Source organism: Gossypium hirsutum, chromosome D02 (assembly GCF_007990345.1).
Source record: "Gossypium hirsutum isolate 1008001.06 chromosome D02, Gossypium_hirsutum_v2.1, whole genome shotgun sequence".
NCBI classification, from domain to species: domain Eukaryota; kingdom Viridiplantae; phylum Streptophyta; class Magnoliopsida; order Malvales; family Malvaceae; genus Gossypium; species Gossypium hirsutum.
In genome coordinates, this window is record NC_053438.1 from 39,711,441 (window position 1) to 39,722,919 (window position 11,479).

Sequence of the window (11,479 nt, forward strand, 5' to 3'; positions counted from 1 at the left end):
TAGAGAGGGAGGAGAGGGACGAGATCTCTCTTTTGGAAGAATAATTGGTTTTGTTATCGGTGAAAAGTTCATCAATTATTCATACGAGGAAACCAATGCTGTTATGTTCTGTATGGACAAGGAAATCGTATAATCCTAATAGTTTTTTAGCCCAATTGAAAAATATCAGGAAGGCACGAAAAAAGTTTGAAATACAAGTTACAGGGCAGAATTTATTCATGATTCTGTTTGAGGAAGAGGAGGACCTAGAAACGATCTTAAAGGGTTAACCATGGTTTTTTCAGAGAAATCTAATTATTTTTATCGACTTTTGGAATCTATAGAAAGGAGAAAGATAAAGCTGATTATATCTCCTTTTTGGATCAAAGTTGGCCCTTGTCCACTAGAATACGAGAGGAAGGACCTTATGCATGCGATTGGGTCCACTTTTGGTGGAGGTCTGTGTTCGGAGTCAAAAAGGGATTTTTGCTGAATTCGAGTCAATATTAATGTACAGAAACCTTTAAGCCGTGGAAATTTTTTCCAGGTTGGTTCGAAGGGAAAACAATGGATCTCTTTTAAGTATGAAAACATGCTCAGTTTTTACTTTGGTTGTGGTTGAATGGGGCACGACATAAAGGAATGCACAGAGGTCTCGAATGTCATTACACTTACCAGAGGATGACTTACCCTACTCTGTAGCACTTAAAGCTGAATCTAAATTGGTGGGAAAAGTAAGTCAAAAGTTGGGTGCCAACTTAAAGAAATCTATGAAACAATTTGCCTATGTGAGAAGACGATAATTCCACACAATCGAAATGCCAGAGCGTTAGGATTGAAACATCGCTTATAGCAGCTATGGATGACATGACTTCAAATGAGGGCGCTAGATTCAAGAATAAGGTATTAGATTCCGAAATTACCACTGGGAGGAATGGTGTTGTGGGTGACGTGCTTGAATTAGAGTCTGCTATGAAAAACACAAAAGAGGGCAGTATGTTGGAATTGAAATTGGCCTGTTGGACTCAAATAGGTTGTTTGAGGAGTGTCTTAAATGAACATGAGTCAGATGTGGAATTAAAAGGTAGGGCCTATGAAATTCGAGAAGATGATAAAGGCAAGTATTAGGCTTCGATTGATTCTTCTTTAGGGAAAGAATCGGGCTGGGAACTTATGGATCACGATGGTCCCTATTTGGGAGCTGGGCCCATTAATGACTCCATTGGGACCCAACAGTGTAAGGTGCGAAACTTGGAAAAAAGACTATAGCCCACCAAATGCTGGAAGAGGCTAGCTAGAAGCACTAATTTGGAACAAGGTAGCATGGTTGTGACACATGGAAAATGTAAAGGGGAATGTGAGTTCTTTAATGAGGTGGGGTTTCCATCCAATGGTATTACAGGTAGCAAAAAAGTGAAAGATGCAGAGAAGAAGTTGACAACTTTATGATGGACAGTTCTGACAAAAATGCCTTGGAGCAGGCTTCAGCTCTAACTAATGAAGGATCGGCGGCTGCCAATGGGCAAGCCGACTAGGTGCAATGAAACTCTTATGTTGAAATGTTCGTAGTTTGGAGAGACCACAGACAGTACGCCACCTTCAGCATTCGCTGAGGCTTTATAAACCCCAACTGGTCTTCTTTAGAGAGACAAAATTAGATTCTTTTAGAATGGAAACGATTAGGAAATGATGTGGCTTTTTGTATGGATTTGAGATTGGGGCCGATGATAGTAAATGTGGCCTCTATCTAGCATGGAAAGATGATCTACAAGTATGTTTAAGGAAGTTCTCTAATAATTTTATTGACGTGACGATTAAAAGGAGTGAGGAGGATGACGAGTGGCGTTACACAAGCTTTTATGGTTCTCTTTTTGCAAATAGTAGACAAGAATTATGGAATGCTCTCAGATATTTAGGAGCTGGTTGTAATCTCTCATGGCTCGTGCGTGGAGACTTTAACGATATTTTCTACACTTTTGAAAAAAAGGAAAGGCTACCAATGAAAGAAAGGGGAATGGAAGATTTTCGAGATGCCTTAGTGGACAGTGTGGCCTGTTTGACATGGGTTTTTCGAGCCTTTGGTTTACATGAGAGAGAGGGAATTTGCCAGAAACAAACATCAAAGAGTGGTTGGATAGAGGGTTACAAACAAAAAATGGTTTACTCGATTCCCTAGTGCTTTCATTCGTCATTTGCCTCACTCTTTCTCAGATCATTGCCCACTGTTGATCCAAACATATCGTGGAGGAGAAGACAAAAAATAACGTAATTTTTTATTGGAAACTTGGTGGACTCTAGAAGACTCCTTCGAAGCTGAAGTTATGAAGATATGGGATTCGACTAGTGGGGACCTTCTTTGTAAACTAGAAAGTACTCGAGTAAGTTTGCTTAAATGGGCTCAGTATAGAAATGAGAAAATGAATGGTTTGAAGGAGAGTTTGACAAAGAAGCTGGAGTTACTACAAGAGGCTAATAGAAACGATAGAAATCTCTAAGAATTTTTTGATACAAAACTCCTTCTTAACTGGGAGATTGATAAGGAATAACTTTTCTAGGAACAAAGGGCAAAGGTAAATTGGCTAAAGGTTGGTAACAAAAATACCAGTTTTTTTTTCACAAATGTGCATCGTAAAGGAAGAGTTCAAATATGATATCTTCGCTGGACTATGGGGATGTGACAGCCCAAAGTTGACCCTAGTCGGGAAGTGGTTTCGGGACCGCTAAACCGAGTCACCGAAATGTTGAATGTGATATTTATTGTCTAGAATATGTAATTATGAATGTGTGAAAATTTCAAGCTTCGATTTAGTCGATTGCATGTGAATTTAGTCAATAGGACTTATGTGAGAAAATTTTAAAATGTGATAGGTCAATGTGTGAGGACCTATTAGTGCATGTGGACAAAGGGGGGACTTGCATGTCAAATTTCCCCCCCTAATGAGTAGTGGCCGGCCATGACAAGGAATGATGGGCAAAACATGTCATGAAACATGTTTTGTTAATGGAAGAATAAAATAAGGAGTATGGGTAATAAAGAAATGGAAACAAAAGAAAAAAAAATGTGTGGTTGCCCCCCCATTGCCGTGAGCTAAAGAGAAGAAAGGAGAAAAATTTGTGTTCATCCTTTCTCACCTTCATTTAGCCTAAATTAGAAAGAAAAACAAAGAAAAAAATTTCTCATCCTTTGGTTCATCCTTGGCCAAAAATTTTAAGGAGGAAAGAAGAAGAAAGGTGAAGAGATTCGGCCATGCATGTAGCTAGGCTAAGGTATGTTTGATGATGTTCCATGAGATGCATGCATGTTTTAGTTGTTAGCTTGAGTTCTACCTAGCCCATGGTCTAAATCTTGCTATGTGATGGAAATGGCACTTGACCATGGATGCATCATTCTTGGTTGATGTTTGATGTTGTGGTGATGAGGCATGAGGATGAGTTAAGATTCGGCCTAGGTGGAGGTTGTGTTAATGCCATTGCATGCAAAATATGAAGCTTGTTAATGATGCATGTGATGATGGCTTGATGATTCTTGAACCTCCTTTTTAGCATTTTTGTGTGAGCACATATGTGCATTGGTTGCTAAATGGAGAAGAATCGGCTAGCAAGATGTGTGCTAAGGCCGAATGTAACTTTGCATGTTAATGAGCAATGCATGTGTTAAATTGATGAAAAGGGGGAGGATGCTTTACTAGTGTGTATATGTGTGTATTAAGTGTTGAAATCGACCCCAAAAATAGACATGCATATTCGGCCAAGGGGAAAGAAATTAGCTAATATGTTGTGTTGATGCATGATTTTTGCATGTATGAGACTTTAATGTCTAATGTATAAATATGGGCTAAGTGCCTTGTGTTCATCTTTTTGATGCCTAAATGATGAAATCAATTTATTTGTTTAATTAAGCTCAAGAGCAAAGGGGAAATAAATCCGATAAAGGGAAGGAAAAAGTGGTCGAATAGCTAGCGGAATCGTTCGACAACACCCGAGGTAAGTTCTTGAGTAAGAGAGCTTAAATTACGATGTGATTAAATCATGTTTTAAGCAAATTAAAATCATGCTCTATGAGTGGCTATTGAGCCGAATGTGCAAGGATGGTGTGTGCCTTGTGTTGAGTTTTGCTAATGAAAAAGAAATACGAATGTGCCATGAATTATTGTTAGAGGTGCATGATTAATTGAATGCTGTCCGGGCTAAGTCCCGAAGGCTTTGTGCTAAGTGAATATATCCGGACTAAGATCCGAAGGCATTTGTGCGAGATACAAATTCCGGGTTAAGCCCTGAAGGCATTTGTGCGAGATACAAATTCCGGGTTAAGCCCCGAAGGCCTTTGTGCGAGATACTAAATCCGGGTTAAGTCCCGAAGGCATTCGTGCGAGTTGTTAAATCCGGGTTATGTCCCGAAGGCATTGTGTGAGTTACTAAAACCGGGCTATGTCCCGAAGGCATTTGAACGAGGAGCTATATCCGGTTAAATCCCGAAGGTACGTGATTTGGTAATGAATGAGCTTGCTGTAAAATTCCAGCGAATACTCGAAAAACATCCCAATATGGGGATATGTTACGTATGTGTTGAATTTAATCGAGCCCTTACAAATAAATGTTCGCTCAGTTGATAAACGAGCTACCGGCCTTCGGCTAAGTTAGTTTATTGTGTATGTACATAAGGGTTGTTAATGTTGTGAAGCAAGTTTGATATCGGTAAATTGCGTATTATGAAATATTCCGTTTAGCTAAATGTGTGCTATTCTTTGTGTATGCTGGAATTCCTTGCTCAAAACTTACTAAGCATAAATTGCTTACTCGTTACATTGCTCCTCTGTTTTATAGATTTTTGGTTCTCCAGCTATCGGACTCAGGATCTTGAAGTCGAAGTCGCCCACACTATCAAAGGCTCTTTTGGGTACTATTTTGGTTGAATCTTGATATGGCATGTATAGGACTACCCATTGTTGTCTTTCGAGTACTTTATGAAATGTATAAGTGTACAGCCATGCGAAAATGGCTTGTAGAAGTGGAGTATGGCATTAGACCATTCGTGTTTATGAATGTATAGATGGTTTCATGATGTAACTATAGTTGGAATGGAAGTGTTGAGCAAATGATCAGCCACTGGAATGGCTAAGTATGATCATATGTGGGCTTATGTATGACAAGGCCCTAGTTGGTCCATGAAACCCCAAAATAGGTAAGGTTTACTTTGAAAACAGAGGCTGATAGCAGCAGTGGTGTGGATTGGAAAAATCACAAGAATTCGTAGGAGTGGAATTAAATAGTGAATAAATTATGTAATCGAACCTTGATGAATCTACTTTCATATGGAAGTAACGAAACAATCATAGGAACAGTACAGTAAGAGATATTCGGGTTCTTGTGGAACAGGGCCAGAACAGTTTCTGGATTCCCTGTTCCGCCTTTGGAAATTCACTATAAATTGACCAGAGATAATTAGGGGTCATACCATATATGTATGGATTCCTCTCTGAGTCTAGTTTCCATAGAAACAAACGGCATCAGTATTGAAGCTCTGTGCAGAGAGATATCCAAGTCGTAATGGGAAAAGGTCAGTGTAGTCGACCCCTGTAACATGGGAGACTTTGACTAATAAACTGTACTAATTGGCCCGACCAAAAATTCTAGAAAAAAATACATAGGTGGGGACATGAGTCTAGTTTCAGGGAAAAATCACAAAACTGATTTTCGAGTTGTGAAACTCAAGATATGATTTTTGAAGCGACTAGTACTCAGACTGGGCAGTGTCTGGAAAAATTTTTCAAAGTTTGTTAACATCTCGTGTCCGACTCCGGTGTCGGTCTCGGGTTCGGGGTGTTACAGGGGATGGTAGAATTACCTCAGATCATTATGAAATGGAAAACATTGTGATGTGCTATTTTGTTAAGCTTTTTATGACGAAAAGGGGGGACAGTGGGATAAGCCATATTCTGTCCAGAGTTGACAACTGCATTACTAAGGAGGCCAATACTGAGCTAACTGCTTCCTACACAGAGGATGAGGTTTTTGGGGCATTAAAGGGTATGGGTCTTGCAAAGGCGCCAGGTATAGATGGTTTCCCAACAATCTTTTTTCAAAAATATTGGCACATTATGAGAAAGGAGGTTTGTCGTTTTTGTTTGGGAGTATTAAATAATGGCATGAATATGGAGTCTATAAATATCACTAATATAATTCTTATCCCTAAAATTCACAATCTTCAAAAATATGCAATTTTAAACCAATTAGCATTTGCACTGTTATCTATAAAATCATAGCCAAAATGGTTGCAAACAAATTTCAAAAGGTCTTATATGTTTGTACTGACAAGTCCCAGAGTGCATTTGTTCCCGGCCGATTAATATCTGATAATGTTTTATTGGCATATGAATTGTTGCATACTTTTAGCCAGAAGTGGAAAGGCAGAAAGGGCTTACTTACGCTCAAACTAGACATGAATAAAGCCTATAACAGGGTGGAGTGGAATTTCTTACGAGTAATGATGGAAAAAATGGGTTTTGCTCAAGCTTGGGTTGACATTATGATGAAGTGTGTTTCCACTATCTATTATTCGGTCAACTTAAATGAAAGAATTGGGGCACTTTTCTAGCCTTCGAGAGGAATTCGACAAAGGGACCCTTTAAGTCTTTTTCTCTTTCTCATTTGTAGCGAGGGCCTATCTTCTTTAATGAGGTTGGTTGTTCATGAAGGTCTTCTAAAGAGGGTAAAAACAAGTCGAAGAGGTCCACTGATATCTCACTTACTCTTTATCGATGATTTATTCTTTTTGGGGGGGCTACTGTGGGAAGCGCTAAAATTTTGAAGCAAATTTTGAAAGAATATGAGACCCATTCGGGTCAATGTGTGAATTTTGACAAATCCACAATCTTTTTTAGCGCAAATACAATTGATTCGGTGATAACACAAATCTCCATCGAATTGGGTGTGAGATGTTCCACTAACCTTGAGAAATACTTAGGTCTCCCAAATATAGTGGGCAGAAGGAAGAAGGTCTCCTTTCAGTATTTAAAAGACCATATGAAACAAAAAAGTTGATAATTGGAGTTCCTGTTTCTTGTCTCAAGGCGACAAGAAAGTGTTTATTAAAATGATGTTGCAAGCAATACCTACTTATGCTATAGGCTGTTTTCTTTTGTCAAAATACTTGTGTGAGGAGATGAAGAGCATTTTAGCTCAATTTTGGTGGCAAAAGACTCATGGAAAATGAGGCTTGCATTGGTGTGGATAGGGCTCTATGTGTGAATTAAAAGAAAATGGTGGCATGGGCTTTAGAAGTCTTGCGAAATTTAATATCACCCTTCTTGCAAAACAAGGGTGGCGTCTTATAACTAATCCAAATTCTCTATTGGCGCAGGTTTTGAAAGCGAAATATTATCCACATTCTAATTTTCTAAATTCATGTCTTAAAGTGAATGCTTCGTATGCATGGAAAAGCATCTGGACAATAAAAAAGGTTTTTCAAGATGATTCTTGTTGGAGGGTGGGTACTAGAGGTGCTCATGGGTCGGGCGTCCCGGCCCGACGGCCCGCCTGAAATATGGGAGGATTTGGGTAAAAATATAAGCCCGAAAAATAGGTTTGGGCAAAAAAATAAGGCCCATTTAGAAAACAGTCTGAACCTCGAGCACCACTTTTTTGGCCTGGGCCCGACCCAGCCCAGCCCGAATATATAATAAATATATATTTTTTTTATTTTAAAATATTTTTTATTTTTTTATTTTTTTATTTTAAAATAAAGTTTTGGTGTTTATTAAAAAAATAGACTGGGCCAGGCTCAGGCTTAGGAATTTTTTCCCAGGCCGGGACTGGACAAAATTTCAAGCCCATATTTTGGGCCAGGCTGGGCCCAAACCTAGGACGCAAGGCAACATTTTTTTTGGGCCCAGCCCGGCCATGAGCACCTCAGTGGGTACGAGTGAAGCAATCCCTATTTATTACGTGGTACAGTCAGTAATTGTAATCTTGAATTTGTGTCTGAGCTTATTGATGATAATAGAGAATGGAAATAGGATACTATTACTTCCATCTTTGATGAGGATGATGCATCAAGAATCCTTCAGATCGCGCTGGCACTTGAACCACATGATGAAGTCCTGGTTTGGTGGGGGTAAGCATCTGATGAGTTTTCCGTTCGCAGTGCTTACAAATTGTTACAAATCAATAGTGTTTCTCCTAGATTAAAGGAATTACAAGCTACATATAAAAGTTTCCATCGTAAACTATGGAACTTAAATCTGCCTTCCAAGCTAAAAATTACTGTCTGGCGTATTTCAAAAAATTATATCCCTACCATGTCAAACTTATTCTTGAAGAAGCTGGTTCCAGACGCAATGTGTCCCATTTGTGAGGGAGGAGCAGAAACAGTAGATCATGCCTTCTGCCTTTGTCCTGTTTCAAATGAAGTTTGGGAAATTTTACGCCTCATTGATTTATTAAACCGACCTAGTCAGGGGTGCAGTTTTCAATGTCTGCTCGCACACTCAATGAAGGATTGTTTGCTGCTCTGTTTGGGTCATCTGGTCTGAAAGAAATAGGAGAGTTCATGACAAAGTGGTTAAATCAGGAAAGGAAATCGCTAATTTTATCTCCAAGTATCTCTGGTGAATTGGACTGTTTAGAAGAGAAGAAAATTACCGTCCAGTGTGATAAAGTCATCTAGAATCCTCCTCCTACCGATTTTTATCAAAGTAAACTTTGATACGGCTTTTGTCATGGAACAGTGTAGATCAGGTACAGGGCTGGTTGCTCGAAATTGCGAGGGTGTGGTAATAGCGTCTAAAGCAGTTGTGCACGACAATGTGGGATCAGCTTTCGCCGGGGAAGCCCTTACATGCCTTGAGGCGGTTAAATTGGGGTTAGTTCTCAGATTAACAAAAGTAATCATCGAAGGAGACTCCTTGTCTGTTATTACGAAATGTAACTCAAGTCACACTGACAAATCAGAAGTTAGCTCATACATTCGTAAAATCAAAGGCACTTGCGCCCGATTTCAAAGCATCAGATTTGTGCATGTTAAAAGATTTTGAAATGCTTTAGCAGACGCTCTAGCCACTGAATGTGTAAGGGAGGGAGAAGGCTTTTACCTGATCGGGTCTGTCCCGGACTCCACTGCAACAACTTTGTCCGATGATTGGCTGCGCGAGCCTGACTGACAAATGAACGGTTCTTGGTTTTTCCGGTTTCCTGGGTTACCGAAGCATCAAATCTGGACAGGGATGCTTCGACTGAATGATTGTCTCAATTCAGGGAAGGAAGTTTGACAGTTTTTTTTTGGGGAGAAATGGAACCGTCGGCGCCTCCTAGAAAGATGATAAGAGTGGGACGGGAAATCTCTTTCCCCAAGGGAGTGGGCACGTTTTTCTTTGATTTTCTTTACAGTTTGTTTACTTTTTCAGTAGCTTCTTTATTGTCTTTCTTTCCTTTTAGGATCAGATAATTTTTCTTTCTTTGGGTCTCTTTGCGCCTTTGGTCTTTTTAATTTTAGTTTTAAATTAATAAACCCCAGCCCTATTTTCTCAAAAAAATTAAATAATAGAAAAATTACTTATAATATTAATAAATACAGCTGCAATGTTAATTGAGAGAATATATTAAAGAGTTTAATTCATTAGTTTTTATTACTATTCCATTATGGTTTAAAGAATTCAAAGTCGTTGAAAATAGGTAAAGTTATAGCAAATGTCACATTATTAAGGTAATATAAGATTATTTAAAAAAAATGTGATATTGAGATTACCTCTTATAATATTAAATTATCTATTTAAGAAAAAATTGTTGAACAAAATTTTATATTCCTAAAATAGTGTAAGATTACTTGATCCGAAACAAGGGCGAATTAATTAGTAAAACCATAGCATAAAGCAAAAAATTGTTAAAATTATGTAATATAAATAATATAGAAAATGCTTGTAAGATTTTTAACTTTGAGGTCTAGTGATCAAATTTCAGTAGATGTGAGTTTAGTATTTATGTTGAAGTTTTCTAAAAATATATTCTGATTTATTTAATATTTCAATTTGTTTTTATGAGAGATTTGGATGTAACGTTTGATTGTAACTTTTAGTTGTAACTTAAAAACAATTTTTAATTTTTCATAAACTTGTATAAGCTACAAATCTCAAACAATCTAAAATCATCAAATATAAGAATATTGAATAATTTATAAAAATATTTAATGTAATTTTAAAATGATGAATAAATTGTTAAACTATTACTATAAATACTACTAGACTATATCCTCTCTTTGTAAAATAATTTTTTAAAATATAATATTAATATTAATATACATGTGTAATGATGCAATTTACAAATAAATGGATTTAAAATTAAAATTAAATTATTAGGAGATATGATAGGAAATGTGAAATAACCTAAGATATAATAGAAGAAAGTAAAATTTTACCAAAAAAATAAAAATAAAATAATTAAGGATAATGATTTTTTGGTCTTTTAACTTTATCAAAAAGGTTATTTTAGTCATCGATTTAATTTTTCGCCGCTTTCAACCATTGAACTTACATTTTTTGTCAAATAATCTCAAAATAAATAGAAAAGTTAATGTTTGATAACTTTGTGACATGGCATACACGTGGATTGCCACGTGAATGACATGTCAGCATTTAATTAAAATTTAAAAAAAAACAATAAATATATATATAATTTTTAAATGATTTTAATTTTTAAAATAAATTGTATATTTTAATTTTTAACATTTTAAAAAATTAATTAAATGTAATGGGTATACCACATTAGAAAAGTTAAAAATGTGAACTTTTCCATTCATTTTGGGGTGTTTTAACAAAAAATGCAAGTTTAAGAGCTAAAAAGAATTAAAAATTAAATAAAGGGCTAAAATGACTTTTTCGTAAAATTAGATGGTCAAATAAATCATTATATCAATAATTAAAAATGCATGGTAATGTTGTCATTAAAAATTATATGTACTTGACGCAAGTAATAATCATGTTAAAATCTACATCAAATGAATTATTAACATGTAAACTTTTATTTAAATGTAAAGTAATTCGAGACAAAAAAAATTGCAAATACAAAATGAACATAAATTTTCTTTTACAGAACGAATTAGTATAGTATGAAGAATCATATAAAATATGAGATAAATTCGACATAATATAAACATAAAAATAATTTCTCTAAATTGAATAATGATAACAAACTATATAGATTATATTATAATATAAAAATAACGACACACATGCATAATCTGCCAAAATTTACATATAATTAAATTTTAATACGTGAATATTATATATATAAAACATCGACACAATAAAATTATGTTAAATATGGGATGGATTAAAACATAACATGCAAAATTAAAAATAATTAAAACAAATAACATAGACACAACATATATTTACAAATGCATCAAAAGATACATAAAATTAATTAGTAACTTGTAAAAACTCGAAAAATAATATGAAGACAACACAACCATACTAATACATATAATTAATTAATTAATAATGTGTTA

The 11,479-nt window shown here is 36.0% G+C and overlaps 1 long non-coding RNA gene across 1 annotated transcript; it reads right to left on the minus strand.

Moving 5' to 3' along the window:
- Positions 1 to 7,975: 7,975 nt before the first annotated feature.
- On the minus strand, positions 7,976 to 9,449 carry LOC107910158 (uncharacterized). Its single transcript, XR_001687497.2, has 3 exons — positions 9,069 to 9,449; positions 8,620 to 8,819; positions 7,976 to 8,506 (listed from the first exon to the last, which is right to left on the minus strand). It is a non-coding gene; the product is annotated as an uncharacterized lncRNA (long non-coding RNA).
- Between the last annotated feature and the right edge of the window lie 2,030 nt (positions 9,450 to 11,479).